Source organism: Capsicum annuum, chromosome 4, assembly GCF_002878395.1.
Source record: "Capsicum annuum cultivar UCD-10X-F1 chromosome 4, UCD10Xv1.1, whole genome shotgun sequence".
Taxonomy (NCBI): Eukaryota; Viridiplantae; Streptophyta; class Magnoliopsida; order Solanales; family Solanaceae; genus Capsicum; species Capsicum annuum.
The window spans coordinates 19,836,545-19,854,964 of NC_061114.1; positions in this window are offsets into that span (position 1 = coordinate 19,836,545).

Sequence of the window (18,420 nt, forward strand, 5' to 3'; positions counted from 1 at the left end):
TACTAGCATAAGAAAATAGTGAAGAAAAAGAAAACTCTCTTTAATATCTGAGCAGAATGATGACACCAAATGAGATAAATTATTCTCCAATTGAAAAGTTTTATTTAGCATTGGCCTTCTCAATTCAAAAGATGAAACACTACTTTCAAGCTCATGTTGTCCGTCTTGTGTCTAGAAGAATACCATCAAGTTTGTAATGTCAAAACCATTCCTCAATGATCGACTTGCAAGGTGGTACCTCCAATTCCAACAGTTTGAAATCATGTACATCCCACAAAAGGTTGTAAAAGGACAAGCATTGGTAGAATTTTCGGCAGACCACCTAATACCCAATGATTATAAACTGACCGGTGAACTTTCTGATGAAGATGCAATGATTATTGAAGTTAGATCCCTATGGAAGATGTACTTTGATGATGCCGCATAGATATGGAGTTGATTTTGGCATAGTATTTGTCACATCAGAAGAAGAGGTCATCCCATGCTCTTTTACCTTGACAAATCATTGCTCCAATAATATTGTTGACTATCAACCGCTCATACTCGGACTTGAGATGGCTGTTGACATAAAACAACTATAATTACAAGTCTTTAGTGACTCCCAATTAGTGATCAAGTAACTTTTGGAAAGCTACGAAGTCAGAAAGCCTGAGTTAAGACCATACCATGATTATGTACAAAAGTTGATGGGATGGCTTGGAGAAGTAACCCTCCAGCATATGCCAAGGAAAGAAAATAAGCAAGTTTATGCCCTAGCTGCTTTGGCCTCAACTCTAACTCTTCTAAATCAGACACGAGTTACTATCCGCCAAAAATGGGTGGTACTATGGCCAAATGAGCATAAAAACATAAAAAATAAGATTGAGAACTTAGTCGCCATGTCTAAAGTTGTAAAGGAAGGTTGTAGACAACCTCTCATTAACTAATTGTGTTATGGAATACTTATAGAAGATCCAAGAAGAAGGACTGACATCCAGAGTCATGCACCCCGTTTCCTTTACTATAAAGATATGTTATATAGAAGATCATTTGAAGGAGTACTCTTACGATATCTGGGAGAGGAAAAAACAATTTAAGCTTTGGAAAATATGACTCGGGAGTTTATGGATCACATCAGTCTGGATCGAAGATCCATTTTTACATTTAAAGGATGGGATACTATTGGTCAACGATGGTGAAAGATTTTTTGGACTATCCTAGAATATGTAAAGCTTATCAACTCCATGCAAATTTCATACATTAACCTCCTGAATATTATACCCAACTATAGCATCCTGGACATTGAACGCTTGGGGAATGAATATTGTTGGTCCACTACCAAAATATTCTAGTGGATACTTGTACATCTTGGCCACAATAGACTACTTCTCAAAATAGGCCGAAGTTGTTTCTCTCAAGGAAGCAAAGAAAGAAAATGTTGCAAACTTCATCCGAGTAAATATCAACTACTGCTTTGGAATTCCTCAATACATAATAACTGACAATAGAAAATCATTTGATAACAAGCTGATGAATAATATTTGTCATCTCTTTGGTTTCAAGAAGCGCAAGTTTTCTATATATCATGCTTCCGCCAATGGTCTAGCTGAAGTATTTAATAAGAATTTATGCAGTTTGTTGAAGAAAGTCTTCACCAAGTCCAAACGAGACTGGCATAAAAAAATGGAAGAAGTTTTGTGGGCATATAGAAAAACTTACCACACACCAACGCAAGTAACCCTATATTCACTTGCTTTTGGAGTTGAAGCAGGCCTGCCACTTGAGCATCAAATACCTTATTTGAGACTAGATATTCAAGAAGGTCTCACCAATGAATAAAATGCTAAGTTGTATCTTACAGAGTTTGAATCTCTTGATGAGAAGAGGTTGGAGGCTTAACAAAATCTTGAATGTTATCATGCCCGTCTATCTCCTTCTTTCAACAAAAGAGTTCTCTTAAGGTGCTTCCAAGTTGGAGATCAAGTCCTTGAAGTAATGAGACCTATTATCACTTCTAATAAGTCTGGGGGCAAATTCACCCCAAAGTAGGATGGACCATATGTCGTACAAGAAGTATATTCAAATGGCGCTTACAAGCTTGTCGATGCAGATGGCATAAAAATTGGTCCTATCAACACCAAGTTCTTGAAGAAGTACTATCATTGAAGAAATATGACACTCCTTAAGGCACGAGTATAAACAGCATGTCCATTCCTGGCTCGCAAGAGTATAAACTGTGTATGACTCAAAAAAATATTGGCTAGGTTGAAAACCTCAAAAGGGACGGCTTAGGAAAAAGTTAGGACGCAAAAAAAATCCAAATAAAAAAAACACTCACCCAGAACTACATTATGACTTGATCCTCTTTACTGAGGTATGTAGGCGCTTAAAATTACATTTTGAGTTCAGTTACATGAGTGTCAAAAGGATACATGTTCCCGCTTGATCTGCCATATGAAAGTTAAGTCTATAGATATTTTATTTAAATTTTGGACTTATGCTAAATACTTGTGGCTCAATGGGGCAACCCATCAAAAAGAAAGAAAGTTATTTAAATAGGGCTTGGAATACCCGAAGCCTGCAGTTTGGGGCGCAGATCTACAAAACATGAAATGGTCAGGTCTACAAGTTTAAAGCTTTAATTATTAAGTCTTCCAAACTAAAGTTTTAAATGCAACTCTATTGTGAAACAAAGACTTGAAACCAATGATCAACAGGTCTGATGAGAAAGAAGGATTCAATACTGCGATGTCAACACATCAACGTAAACAAGCAATGCTTAAAGATGAAAGCCAAAAGGAATAGTGAAAGGAAATGTGCAATATAAATAAAAAGGAATTTCTATTGCAACTAATAAATCCAACTATTCAATAAAATGCTAAAATAAAGTGACAAGAAAGTTTGAATAAAAGGAAACATCTCCTAAGCCTAATCTAGAAATAACTTGTAATTGATTAAGTCTTGGGACATATCTTCCAGACGCTCTTTCTTCTGATCTGCACCATTTGATAAGTCTACATCGAAGCATGCATCAAATTCCTTGGCTGCATCAAAAGCCTCTAGCCTTGCTTCTCTGGCTTCGTTCTTAGCGGCCGCTGAAAGACTTTGAAAAACCTGTGACTTTCTACACAATTCTTTTATCTTCTTCTTAATATTCTGTAATGATTGCTGAATGGAGGATCCTTCTCTAACCATCTCATCCTCTTCAAGCATGGCATTTGAAAGATGTTCTCCTGCTACAAAATTAACTCTGCTCTGGCAGCTTCCACATCCATATCATGAAGCATCGATCGTGCTTGGTCATATAAAGTAGAAAGGTCAAAGAAGTCACGCAACAATTTTCCCAATAGGGAAGTATCCACGTCCTTACAATCCATCTCCTTGATGATTACTTGGATTTTATCTTCAAGAGAAGAAGTGCAATCAACATCGCACTTAGAAAGCTTGCCTTGAATTACGGCCTAAAGAGTTGAAATATAGTTTTTCTGAGCATCTAGGACAACTTTATTTTTATCAAACACCAACATAACAGCTAATGGGAGCTTATAGATGTCAAAATCCAAGGTTTCTTTAACCTTGTTACAAGAAACAGAAGTTGGCCTTTCTCCCATTTTAGCTGTAGAAGGTGGTTCCATCAGATCTGGTCCAGATATAGACTCGCCACTGTTATGTGACCCTTCATGTTGCAAGGCTATAAAACTAGTTGGGTGCATAAAAACTAAAAAGAGAATTAATAAAAAAAGGGGACATTAAGATACACTCGGTAAAACAAATGTCTTAACCATACCTCATTGATAAAAGCTGATATATTCCTCAAAGGATTATCCATGTCATCAGGAATTTTAATCACCGGTGGACTAGTACCTCTTGCATCGTCGAAACGTAGCTTTACTTTTTTCCAGCAACGGTCTCTAGGACTAGTACGAGCGGCTATAGTAACTGCTATGAAGGAAAATTCGAAAAAGAAAGGATCAAATATGAGTAATACCAATAAAAGAAGGAGAACCAATGGTTGGCAACAAAAAAAAGTCAAATTCAACCTTTTGCTTATGTTGGTCATGTGAAAACAAAATTTTCTGCTATCTTATAAGAAGCAGTTGAGCAGCTGAAGCAGGCAGGAGGTCAACATGCCTGCTTCAGCTGCTTCAATTATAATTTTACTATATCACCCCTAATTAATTATTATAAGTCATTTATGTATTAAAAAATAGTAATATTTAATAAAAATATTAAACTAAACATTTATGACATGTCTACTTCAATCGTAATTTTACTCTATCATCTATGATTGATTATTGTATCCCTAATTAAATATTATGTCATTTATATAGTAAAAAATTAATAATATTTAATTTAAAAAATTAAAATAGATATTTATGACTATTTCAGCTGCTTCAATCGTAATTTTACTGTACCACTGTTAATTAATTATTATACAAGTATTTTTTTATAGTAATTTTGTTATATTGCTTCTAATTAGTTATTACAAGTCACTTAAGACATGTGTACTTCATTGCTTTCGTCATGATTTTACTATATCACCCTTAATTAATTATTATGATCGTCTAAGCATTGAAAATTTGATAATATTTCATAAAAAATGTAAACGAGATATAAAATAATATGTCAACATAAAAAATTTGATTGACTATCAAAATTATATTGGTGCACATAAATTGGGATGGGACAGAACAAGACATAAAACAACATATACTATTTGAAAATGAAATAAAAAGTACTATAAATTACAACAATTAAGAACTTAATATAAAAGTAGAGGCAGTTGAGCAGCTGAAGCAGGCAGGAGGTCGATATGTCTGCTTTAGCTGCTTCAACTATAATTTACTATATCACCCCTAATTAATTATTATAAGTCATTTATGTACTAAAAAATTAATAATATTTAATAAAAATATCAAAATAGACATTTATTTCATGTCTACTTCAATCGTAATTTTACTATATCATTCCTAATTGATTATTATATCCCTAATTAAATATTATAAGTCATTTACATATTAAAAAATTAATAATATTTAATTAGGAAAAGAGTAAAATAGATATTTATGACTATTTCAACAGTTTCAATCGCAATTTTACCGTACCACAGTTAATTAATTATTATACACGTATTTTTTATAGTAATTTTATTATGTTGCTTCTAATTAGTTATTACAAGTAACTTAAAACATGTACTTCATTGCTTTCATCGCGATTTTACTATATCACCCTTAATTAATTATTATGATCGTCTAACCATTGAAAATTTGATAATATTTCATAAAAAAGGTAAAAGAGACGTAAAATGGTATGTCAATATGAAAAATTTGATTGACTATCAAAATTATATTAGTGTACATAAACTGGGATGGGACAGAGCAAGACATAATATAACATACACTATTTGAAAATGAAACAAAAAGTATTATAAATCACAATAATTAAAAACTTAATATAAAAGTAGAGGCAGTTGAGTAGTTGAAGTAGGCAGGAGGTCGATATGCCTGCTTCATCTGCTTCAACTATAATTTTAATATATCATCTCTAATTAATTATTATAAATTATTTATGTATTAAAAATTTAATAATATTTAATAAAAATATTAAAATAGACATTTATGACATGTCTGCTTCAGTTGCTTCAATCGTAATTTTACTATATCATCCTTAATTGATTATTGTATCCCTAATTAAACATTATAAATTATCTACATATTAAAAAATAATAATATTTAATTACAAAAAAGTAAAATAGACATTTATGACTACTTTAGCTGCTTCAATCGTAATTTTACTATACCACTATTAATTAATTATTATACAAGTATTTTTTACAGTAATTTTGTTATGTTGTGTCTAATTAGTTATTACAGGTCACTTAAGACGTGCACTTTGTTGCTTTCATCGTGATTTTACTATATCACCCCTAATTGATTATTATGATCGTCTGAGCATTGAAAAACTGATAATATTTCATAAAAAGGTAAAAGAGACATAAAATGATATGTCAACATACAAAATTTGATTGACTATCGAAATTATATTAGTGCACATAAATTGGGATGGGAAGAGCAAGATATAAAATAACATATACAATTTGCACATGAAATAAAAAGTATTATAAATCACAATAATTAAGAACTTAATATAAAAGTATATATGAAAAAAAAAGTTGATTGACTGTCGAAATTTTATCTGTGCCACATAAATTGAGATAGGGAGAATATTCATATATTAGTAAAAAATAATGTAAAAGACATTGTAAATCACATAATTAACAACTTAAGAAATTTTAAAAATATCAAATATTTGGTTGACTCTCGAAATTATACAAGCATCATTTAAATTGAAACAGAAGAAAAAAATATTATAAATTATAATAATTAAAAATATAAATCATTTTAATAATTTAAATTGAGATAAAAAATAATATATATTGGGTCTGTGTCGATATCTAGTAATAATATAAGGGGAACTTTTATTCAAAGCAAATATGATGTTATTTGGTATGAAATACATTGGTCCATGGATTTTATCATAGATGTACATTTTTTTACTTCAAATCTAGTCTCAAAATAAAAAATATCTCAAAAAGTCTTGAAGTGGGGACATTTTATGGGCCGCAAAATTTTATTAAATTAAAATCCGTACGAAATACGGATTATGTTAAACTCAAATTATATTAGTCCCAGATAAATACTGTGGATTAATATAATTGGATTAATTATTTAAGTCCAAATATGTGCGGATTTGATTAAACTCCAATTTTTATCGGCCTATCCCATTGACTTGGGCAACAAATGATAAGCCCACTTTGCTAAGCTCAAGATATTATCATATTCTAGAGGCCCAAATGAGCGTCACGTGTCGAATGACGTGGCATGTCAAGTCAAGTAGAAGAGCCAATAGGACCATGCCACATGTCGAAATGATGCAGCAGACCTCCTGAAATTAAAAGCCCATAAAAGGTGTCATATCACTTAAATCTGATTGGTCAAAGAAATTTCATGTTTATCATGACTCTTTACTTCCTACAATTATAAATAGGGGTCTCATAATTTAAAAAAAGAACCAACAATTCTAGCAGGAAGTAAGAGAGAGCTCGTGGATCAAACGCCGCAGATTTCTCTACAAATTCAAGCATTCAAGATCAGATCATCAAGATTCAAGAACAAGACTAAAAGATTCAAGAACAAGCTCAAAGGTCAAGATTCAAGATCAAAACCACAAGATTCAAGAATAAGCTCCAAAGCCCTTAGATTCAACCACAAGTCAAGATCAAATCCATTAAGTTCACAAATCAAGTTCAAATTCAAGATCAAGCTCGAAGCCCTTGAATTTATATTTGAAAAGACTAATTAGAGAATCCATAGAGATTGTAACACTAACTTATTGAAATCAATAAAATGATTGTTGCGATATTTTTCTAGTCTCGATTATTTATTATTTTCGGTCTCGAAATTTTATTGTCCAACAATCATATTTTGTATTATTCTAATATACTCTATCAAACGATCCCTTACATAATTGAGTAAAATATCAAATTTTTATTAATGAGGTTGGTTCACAAATAGATTATTAGGTGGGATTAGTAAATAGTGGGGTATTTTTATAAAATATAAAAGTTTGAGATAAAATTTAAATTTTTAAAAATTTTCAAATAATAGAATTTGGTGAAAAAACTTATTTTTTCTAATATTTAAAATTTAAATTTTTTGTTAAAAGTATTTATTAAATAATGATAAATTACATAAACAACCATTGTTCACCAAAATTTTTTTCAAATACTACTTAAAATATCTATGAACAAATGGATCCATAGCTTTTTTGGCTTAGAGTCTTAGGGCCCGTTTGGGATTGCTGTTGCAAAACTGCTTATTTGAGAAACACTTTTATAAAATGACTTTTCAAAAAAGTGCTTTTAGAAAAAGTAGTTTGTGTTTGGTAATTCATTCGAAAAGTGCTTTTGATAATCAAATTATGTTTGGATAATCTTTTTCAAGAAGTGTTTTTTTTAGACAAATGACCAAAAAGGACATCTATCAATAGACTTTTATTACAAAAATTAATTTATAGAGAAAAATTATTTTAAATATCTATTATAATATTTTTAATTAAATTATTTTATTTAATTAAAAATTACGTACTCTAGAATTTTCAATCAATATTTATATACATAAATACATTAAAAAAATTAAATGGTGATATATTACTTAAATAATTTAAATATTACTTAAAACATAAAAAAAATGAATATAAAAGTTATTTCATAAATTAAATCACTACATATGAAAAAATTAAAGACAAAAATAATTGATCCTTCATACATCACAAAAATTCTCAACAGTACTCATTTTCTATGCATTAGAGATATATGATTAATAATAATAACATTACACAAAATAGTGAAAGAAAAATATTATTGTCAAAATTAAAACTTAACAAAATCAAAGAATTTCACAGACAACGATATTATCACATATGCTATTATATGTATGCATATAAAAAATTTAATTATATCATGATAATTATTAGAAAAACATACCTTCGAATGAGAAAGCAATTTTGATTCAAAAAATAACTTATTAATAATAGAGATGACTTTATATTTTGGAGAGCAGTAAAATATATGTATATATGAGAAATATTATCTGTATTTATAGATGAAGGAGAAGGCGTGCAATAAGCTAAACTCGTTGAATGAATAGAAGGTTTGAAAAAAAATTCAAATAAATATTTAATTAGAATCTATCTTCTTTTTGTTACCTTATTTTTTGGATTCATTTTACTTTGTCAAATTTACTAAAATTTAGCAAACTCTATATCCATGTTTACAAATATCTAAATGAGATAATATTTGTTATATTTTTCCTTTTCTTTTGGATATATCTTTACCATTTCAATTCTAAAATTAAGTAGCCAAATTCATATACGTATACTACCCGATGACAAATATTTAAAATAAAATTCTATCTATTATTTGTTATCTTTTTTTTAATATATTTTTACGGTTTCAAAATTTACTACGAATAAGCAGTCATCATATTCATACATATATATATATATACACTATATACATATACTACCTGATGATAAATATTTAAAATAAAATTCTATCTATTATTTGTTATCTTTTTAATATATTTTTACGGTGTCAAAATTTACTACGAATAAGCAGTCATCATATATATATATATACTATATTTTAACAAATATGTCACTTTTCATGAATTATTTATTGAAAATTAAATATTCGAGCAAAAATTTATATGTGATGTCAAAGTACAATCTTGTAACGTGATTCATTTGTCAATTGTTATCATTCATAATAATAAAATAACTTATATTTTTCTTTAGTCATCATCATCAATGATATTTTCAAATTTATTTAAAGAAAATGAGTGAAAATAAAATCAAAATATATAAATCATAAAGAATTATGATTTAAATATTTAAATTTAAATATAAATAATTATATATATATATATATATATATATATATATATATATATATATATATATTTGTATGTGATAGGGATAATTCTATCATAAAAAAAATACTTTTCTGCTTCTGCTTCTGCTCTGTTTCTTCCAAAAGCAGAAAAACTACTTCTACTTATTTTTAAAAGCACTTTTGAAAGTTTACCAAACACCCTCTTTTAAAAAAAATGCTTTTTCTTCAAAATAAGTGCTCTGAAATCAAATACATTGAGTACTTGCACCATAGAACCTATTTTACCTGTCAATCGAACTAGAAGCATAAAGCAGAACTTTATAAGTACCTCTTCCTGTTGTTCCATATACTGAAGGATTCAATCAGCTTGTGCACATCAACTGTACGTAGAGATTCACTATCACTTCGACCCTTCGGCACAACTGAAACTTTAGGTATTCTCTGAGCTTAAACTTCTGCTACTGATGAATCTGTTGAAGGGAACCCAATCTTCTCAAGCAGTTGATATAATACTAACAAAACCTGCAAAAATTGATGTGATCACGAACGTAACTTCTTTTTTCATAACACAAAACTCCTCACTATCGCCGATTTTGGAAATTATCCATGATTTTTTTCATCAATACATCCGTTCAATTGGAAGTACAACTTGAAAACTTCAGAGGAAGCTTATTTCCTAGCAAATTAAAGCATAGCCAATCTAAAGCAGCTTCAAATGTGACTCTCTTCAATCACTTACTTCCGGAATCAACTCATGAATAAAGACCTAAGAACAATGGTTGTAATAATTCTCTCAACAACTATGATGCATCTCAAATTAGGTCCCTATCATATTAAAATAAAACTCTTATGTTACCAACTAAAAGATGTTGGTCAATAAATCACTAAATTTTTAATCCCATTTCCCAACAATAGAATGGATAAGCTCTATCCAAATTAAACCCTTGGGATTGTGCCAACAAGTAAATAAAAGGAAATTTTCATATAACTATCGATGAAACCAAAATAAGCTCTAGAACAATATAAACAAGTAAGATCATACAAACATCTAATTGCCTCAACACTAAATCACATATCATTCTATATGTGCTTCCTCAAAATCTTTGATAGATAAGAAAAATAGGTTCATTTCAACCAGAGAAACAAAAAGCTGAACTTCTTTCTTTGAAAGAGTCTCTTGCAGACACAAATGATAAAAGAATCTAACTGACCACTTCTTTTTTTTCATATATTCTACAACTTTCCAATAGATTGAATGACATTAAAGCTTTTGACTAATTAGTATATCCAATAATAAACCATTCTCACCTGTACTCAAAAAGAGACTTTAGAAGACAATTAACTTTGGATAACACATATCCAACATCCACATCTGCCTGAATATCACCACCAATTGACCAATGCAGCCCTATGTTTAAAGGGAAGAGAAAGTGATACACAAATAGCAAAAAGAAATCAAAAAACAATTTTACAGCTCAAGAAGGAAAGAAAATGGATGTTGCTAACTATGATACAAGGTAAGCGAGCCGAGAAAATCTTAGACGAATCTAAACTTAAATCTCTTACAATATTCTGAGCACAAACATCTAATTCTCTCCAAGAAAAGAAGTCAGTTTTGTCATCGGACAAGAACTCAGCTGCCTGATTGAACACAAAGTTATGTTAGGAAAATGATGAGGAACAACCATTAATTTTATTTTTTTGGTACCAGCAAGGAACAAAATTTACCTTAAAAGCCAGCCAAGCAACCATCTCACTCAAACAAAATAAGAAAGCTGAATAGAGTTTTGATAATCTTCTTCTTGCAGATCCAACACTCATGTTAGACAGATTTGACTTTGAAATCGCACACCCATGCTGCAATAATAAGAGTAGTTTAAACAACTAAAATTAGAAGCAAAAATGTCTGGACCATATGTTGAATAAGCCACAACGTGATTGTTCAAATCATTACTACAAGGATAAATTAAAGTTTAGTTAGAAGTCTCACTATTCTTTCAAGCCACTTTCAGTTTTCTGATTGCACACAACTATTACAGAGAATGTAAGAGGCATCATAAGCTAACTGATAATTGGTAGAAAGGAAGATATCTCCATGTCATGATAAAAGGTTGCTTTCAACCTTTCTATGTCATGAGCTAAAGAATTAATGTTTACCTTTTCTTTCAACCTTTTCAGGTCACGAGCGAAACTAAGAAACAACGTGAAAAGAATATCCATATGTTTACATATCTTCAGCTTCGGATTTGAAAATGGGATATACTCCTCCAGAATAGATTCAATGCTACACGTGTATGCCTTCATTTGCAAAGGGAGATCACAATTAGAGGAACTGAATATACATATCTAAAATGTGTGTTTATGACTTTCTGCTTATAGAAATAATCTGCCACCAAGAAATAAGTGCAACTCTAAGCAAGAAATTAACCGATGTCAATCATAAAGTATTCTGATGACAAACATCCAAAAGATAAAAGGTTAATGCTTGCACAGTTCTCTTCACTGAACTATATTTAAGCAGAGTATATAATGGAAGTAGATAAATGAGAAAAGATTAATTGAGAGAACCTTGGAATTCATAAGATCCTCGAGGTCACAGATCTTTTGCCAATAACTATCTATCTTGCTATAACCTGCATAAAATTTATAAACATGAGAATCCAGAGAAAGATAGATAATCAGTTCGTTAACAATGTGATGTATAAACATCTCAGAAGATGCCCAAAGTTATAAGATCAAATACCGTCAACCTTTAGTCTTTATTGGGGAAGCAGGCATCCTAAACATTCTTGGAAGTTGTGCTCTCTTACAGGCTAACTGGTGATTATAAAATTCCTGAAAGAAAATTAATCCTTTTAAGACAAGAATCACTCAAGCACCATACTAAGTCATGCTCAAGCAGTTTTTGATAACTATTACGTGTGTAATTATATTACAAGTTCTTTTTTCTAGCATGTAAGTATTTCCAAGTGATAACTCAACATAAACTTATATTATTTGACAATATATCAACTCATTTCAACGAACATACTTATTTACCGAACTCCATCATAATGACCTTTTCATATTTGCTTTGAATATATGATAACCAAATGGATCATTTATTTTCGAACCAGGACAAAGTAACATATCCATGTAAAGAAATTGCACTTCAAAAAATATAATCAACAATCAGCACAAATAGTTGCACAGAAAATTCAATCCTTAGCACAAACTCCATACCCTCATTATACTAGCATAGGGATGAACCCATCGTGTATTATGGCACTCATCAAATGTTATAAACTCTGCTCATGTTTATTTGTAAAAAGTTGTGCCTCAAAGCAGAAAGTAGTATAGCCCGAGACATAACCAGTACCTGAAGACAAAACATTGTGGTCATTACTTATGACGAATACAACGTAGACAATGCCTAACTTAATTCCTAGCATATAAATACTGAATGTCATGTCTAATATATTTGAAGGGAGCCTGCGAAAAAATGGATCTTAAGGCAAACCACAACAACTCATTTGCAACTTCCTCTAGAAAGTAGCATTAATCATATTACTATTCCACGAGATCCCAATACCAGTCACTAGACAACATAAAACACACAAGTTCAACTGCAAATATGAGCAACTAATTTCTACAGCTTTTACAACCACTTCTCTTCCTTAACTAATTTGAACAAAATTTTTCTTGGGTTCACTGCAATTTTGATCTTTAATGATTATCGGGATGGGATAGACAAGGATATCCCATGGATTGGGATAGGCTGGGATATCTCATGGGATTTTAATCATGCATTCAACATCAAGCTAAACATATAATCAACCATTCAAGTTTCTTAAATAATCATAGAATACTAAAAATTATCTTATACAAAGAAATGCAATAGTTTTCTACATTGTATTTCTTCTTGCGATAAATTAGGAGTAATAATGCTACTTATTACTATCTAAAACAGGCTAATCTAAAAGAGGACCATAGCATATTTCACAAATGGTATAACAATATCGACGACAATAACTATTTAGAATTAGAGTTTTTACATAAGTTTAGATGCATTACCCAGGAAAGCTAGATTCATCTCATACTTACTGCTCCCAAACATTAAGTTCTTTAAACTATTATTCAAATAATAAACATTTTGAATCTTTCTTATACTTCCATAAGAACAAACAAGCTAAAATACTAAGTTTTTACCTGCCCATATTCATAAATTATGTCGAGACCAATGATAGCAAGGTCTAAATCGAACACCAAATCTTGGGTAACTTAAGATCATTTTTTTACTCTAAGCTGCATTACATTGATTTCTAACTCTGCATTCCAGTCTGACCATTTTTCTAACTAAACTAAATATTTGGACTCCATTGAATTCCAGTAGCCATTTTCAACTGAGAATAGAACCTGAGTGAGCAAATGTAACCCCTACAGCTATAAACAAGTTAATGCAACCAACGACAGATTTTGCAGCCATTTTAAGCCACATGCAAAAATAAAAGTCAAGTTATTTGCATCAACTAAGACTGAATTGAGATGATAAAAGCTAAGAATGAAAATGAAAAACTCAAAATAAAAAGATACAAAAAAATAGAAGTCTAAATACCAAATTCAATCTTATGGAAAACAATCCAATAACGGAAGGATGCAATTGTGAAATTAACCAAGTTTGTTGGTACTTTGATGATATTTCTGGTACATGAACATTTCAATGAGAGGGGGAGAAGATGAGGATATCAACGGAGAAGCCATGTCAATGGTAGATTCAGACGATTGTGGTACTTTTCTAAATTTTAACACTTCCAAATGTGTGTTGTACTGCTTTTGGACTGATTTTGTGGGTTTAGCACATTGGGCTATCCCTTTTGTAAGTAGTATTGTTTTTCTAAGAATTACATATATACACAACTTTAAGTTACATAATTACAAAAGATCCGCAATTGGTAAAGTAATTACACAAATCCCATAATAATTATAAAAATTCCTTTATTTGGTATTTTCTCTCTCATCAATATTATACTTATTAAAATCAATTTTTTTGCTTCTGTCTTTAACTCCATTATGTTCCCAATATCAAGCCATTTTTTACTCCATTTTTGAAACCCCTCTTTTACGGCATACTTGAAGTAACCTCTACTTGTGGTTATCAAATTGTAAGTTATTCAACAGTTAATTATTTTTAATATTTTACTTCATTAATTTTTTTGAATTTTTTTTTGTTAAACTTTACCAATTCAGGGGTTTTCCATTTTTGTTTTTTTTGCATGTTCAAATTATAGTATTATTCAATCTTATTCAAGTTAAGTAGTCCATTTTTTCGTTATTTTTCATATGGTAGAAGTTAGATATGAGATTTTCTTGTTTTTTAGTTCGATTTAAAAATACAGTTAAGTTAAAATAGTGTTAATTAGTAATGGATAATCCTCCAAGTTTTAATTTAGGAATTACTCAGTTAGATGTAACTGTACAAGATATTCCACTTGGATTTGTTCCTGCTATATTTGATGAACAGGATCCTGATTAGGAAGAGAATCGCTCAAAGCACAGAAATGACCCTGTTACAATGAAGAAATTGAAGGATAAGACTGCTTCTAAATTGAAGAAGTCTACTTCAAAAGCAAGTAAAAAGAAATTTGATGAATTCGACCGACCACGTCTGCCCAAGGTATTTTTTTTTAGTGTATTCATAATTCGACACATGTATATAAGACACCATACATTAGTGTTTCATCATGTGAATGTATAATATTGTTTTTTTGAAATATTATTGTAAAGGTTATACATTCTAATAAAGCTGATATTAATTTTTAAAATGTATAAGTTACCCTCATACATGTGTATTTTCTGTTTATGTTTTGGTCTGACATAAATTGTTAGATGTATACATAACAATCATACATTTTTATATGTTGTTTAATTAGGGTACTCTTTGAAAATTTTATATGTATAAGTTACACTCATACATGTTTAGATGTAGTAAGAATTTGTTAGATATAAGTAACCATCATACACGTGTATGTATAGAATGGTTAGGATTGGACTTTATTATACATTAATGTAAGTGATTTGTTAATGATTAAGTAACCATCAAACATGTCTAACAGATTATATTAATTTTAGATGTATAAGTTAACCTCATACATTTGTTACTGTAGTGTATATGTGGGACTGAATTATTATACATTTAAATAGTTTAATTGTCAATGTATAAATAACCCTCATACATGACTAGCTGTTGTCTAATAGGAAACCATCACACATGTAGTGTATATATTAATCATCATACATTTGTATATGTTGTTTAATAGTTAACCATCATGCATGCGTATGTATAGAATGGTTAGGATTGGACTTTATTATACATTAATGTAAGTGATTTGTTAATGATTAAGTAACCATCATACATGTCTAACTGATTATATTAATTTTAGATGTATAAGTTAACCTTATACATTTGTTACTGTAGTGTATATGTTGGACTGAAATTATTATACATTTAAATAGTTTAATTGTCAATGTATAAATAACTCTCATACATGACTAACTGTTGTTTAATAGGTAACCATCACACATGTTTAACAGATTATATTAATTTCCATATGTATAAGTTAACCTTATATATCAGTTAATGTAGTGTATATATTAACTTATACAGTTATAAGTTACCCTCATACATGAGTAACAGTTGTTTAATGTTGGTCTGATTTATGTTATGAAAGTATAAATGAACATCATACAATCAGTACCTGTTAGCTAATTATATTATGTATTTTTTTCAGGGCATGAAATACTGAATTGATAAAGTCCCACCACACTCATTGCATATGGGGAGTTTATGTAACTATGTTTTCGGGGAAGAGATAAAGTAATATTTTGGAGAGGATGTTCTGGGAGCATTTAGAAATATAATTTTTGGCATATTTTTGGATTTTCCACGGTGCAACTGGATAGGACAGCTTTCAAAATGCCTACTCATGCTTGAAATTCAGCAGGATAATAAGGACGAGCTTCATGTTTGGGTACAAGGGGAAATTCTCAAATTCACAATGCTTGAATTTGCCATTATAATAGGTCTGAAGTGTACCGGTAATATTTATGATTATATATATACTTCATCATCTAAATCAACGTTGATGTCAAGGTATTTTTCCGACAATAAAGGAGCAATAAATCGGTCAAAATGGATAACACGTGTGCAGATGGGAAACTTTAATAACGTTGAAGATGCTCTGAACCTGGCGATATTATTCTTTGTTCATAAATTCATGTTTTCTCAGCATAAAGAAGTACCAATCAGTGTTCTGCACTTTTAGATTGTTGAGGACGTTCGGTACATTAACTTTTCATGGGGGATGGTCACATTTGAAAAGTTAATGAGTTCCTGGTAGCAGGATTTCAACACTGTAAAGCAGTTATATTCATTGGGTGGAATGCCCCACGTTCTAAATATTTGGATGTTTGAGTGCTGCTCTAAGGTAGAATCAAAAACTATTATCCGTCAGAGAAACACTATTCCAAGACTACTAAACTGGTCGATGGAGTGTATAAGGCCTAAGTACGAAACTTTTATGTCTGGCATGTTCACTAAGGTAATTTTTTAACTTCGTACTTATTTTGTTTATTCACTTCATTTTATATATGGGCAAATATTTTATATTGAAAGTATTCTTTCCAGTATTCTTACAAGAATATACAACCTACAACTGATGAAGCTAGTAGGTTGGATTTGTCCTTTTTAAAAGATGTTGAGACGTGATCCAACAATTTATGCTTCGACATCCGATTCTGGAATGTTGAAAAGGATAGCAGCTGAACTTCAACAGCGTGTTGGTACCAATGCTGAAGAATTTGGTGATTTCAGCACTATACCACCGCGGGAAATCCTCATAAAGGCTGGTTTTAAATTGCCTGTATCACCTGACCAACCTTTGAAGAAAAGAAAGTGCAATACCCTTAGAAATTTTTTGTTAATATTTTGTGCGTAAATGTGTTGGGTTCTATCTTCTAGAATGAATTGTAAATTTTTCATATGGAATATCTTAGATTATGACCAACCATTGCGTAGAGTAACGAATAAGATTTTCAACGATATGTGGATCATCCAAAAAGGACACCCGAGCGATGAGTTATGAACATTCCGATCGAACCGTGAATAGTAGTGAACAGTAAAACGTGCAGGAAAAAGTACTGAGGCCTGGCGTATTTTTCTCCAACTTTAAATGATCATAACTCCTTGTACATAATGATCTGCGTGATCTACTATATATCAACGAAAAGATATGCGAGTCCTCTTTCCAATGAAATTATTTTCATCTAATTTGTCTATCGAAGCAAAAAGTTATGGTCGATCTACTTCAGCCTATCAAAAGAGAATTTTTGGATCAATTTCAAATGATCATAACTCCTCGTACACAATGATCTGGGTGATATACTATATATCAACAGAAATATATGAGAGTCCTCTTTCTAATGAAATTAGTTTTATCCAATTTGGATATCGAAGTAAAACGTTATGGTTGATCTACTTTAGACTATCAAAATAGTCCACCAAAGGACAGATTCGAGAATTTTTTGATTTTTAGGGGCATTTTGGTCATTCCTCCTCACCCATCATATTTTAGAAGCATTATATGTTTTATTCATCATATTTCCTCAAAAAGAAAACCCTAAGATCCTAAATCCAAATTCAAGAACCTCCAAAGTTCACCATTAATTCTGCAAATTTATTCAAGATTCCAAGTTCCTAGTTCAAGAACTCCAAGAACTATCATTTAAAGGCACGATCAACATCTCAAAAATGAGTATCGATCTAAAGTTCATCATTCAAGGTATGTGGGGTTTTTCAACAAGAACTCTCTTTCATTCTTTTGCCCAAAAGTAATTTTCTTTACAAAGGCATGATTTTTATTTGATTTTTATGAATTTGAAGCATGAATCCATATCTTATGATGATTATTATGAAATCCTGATGTTTATGATTTTGAAAGATGAATTTACAT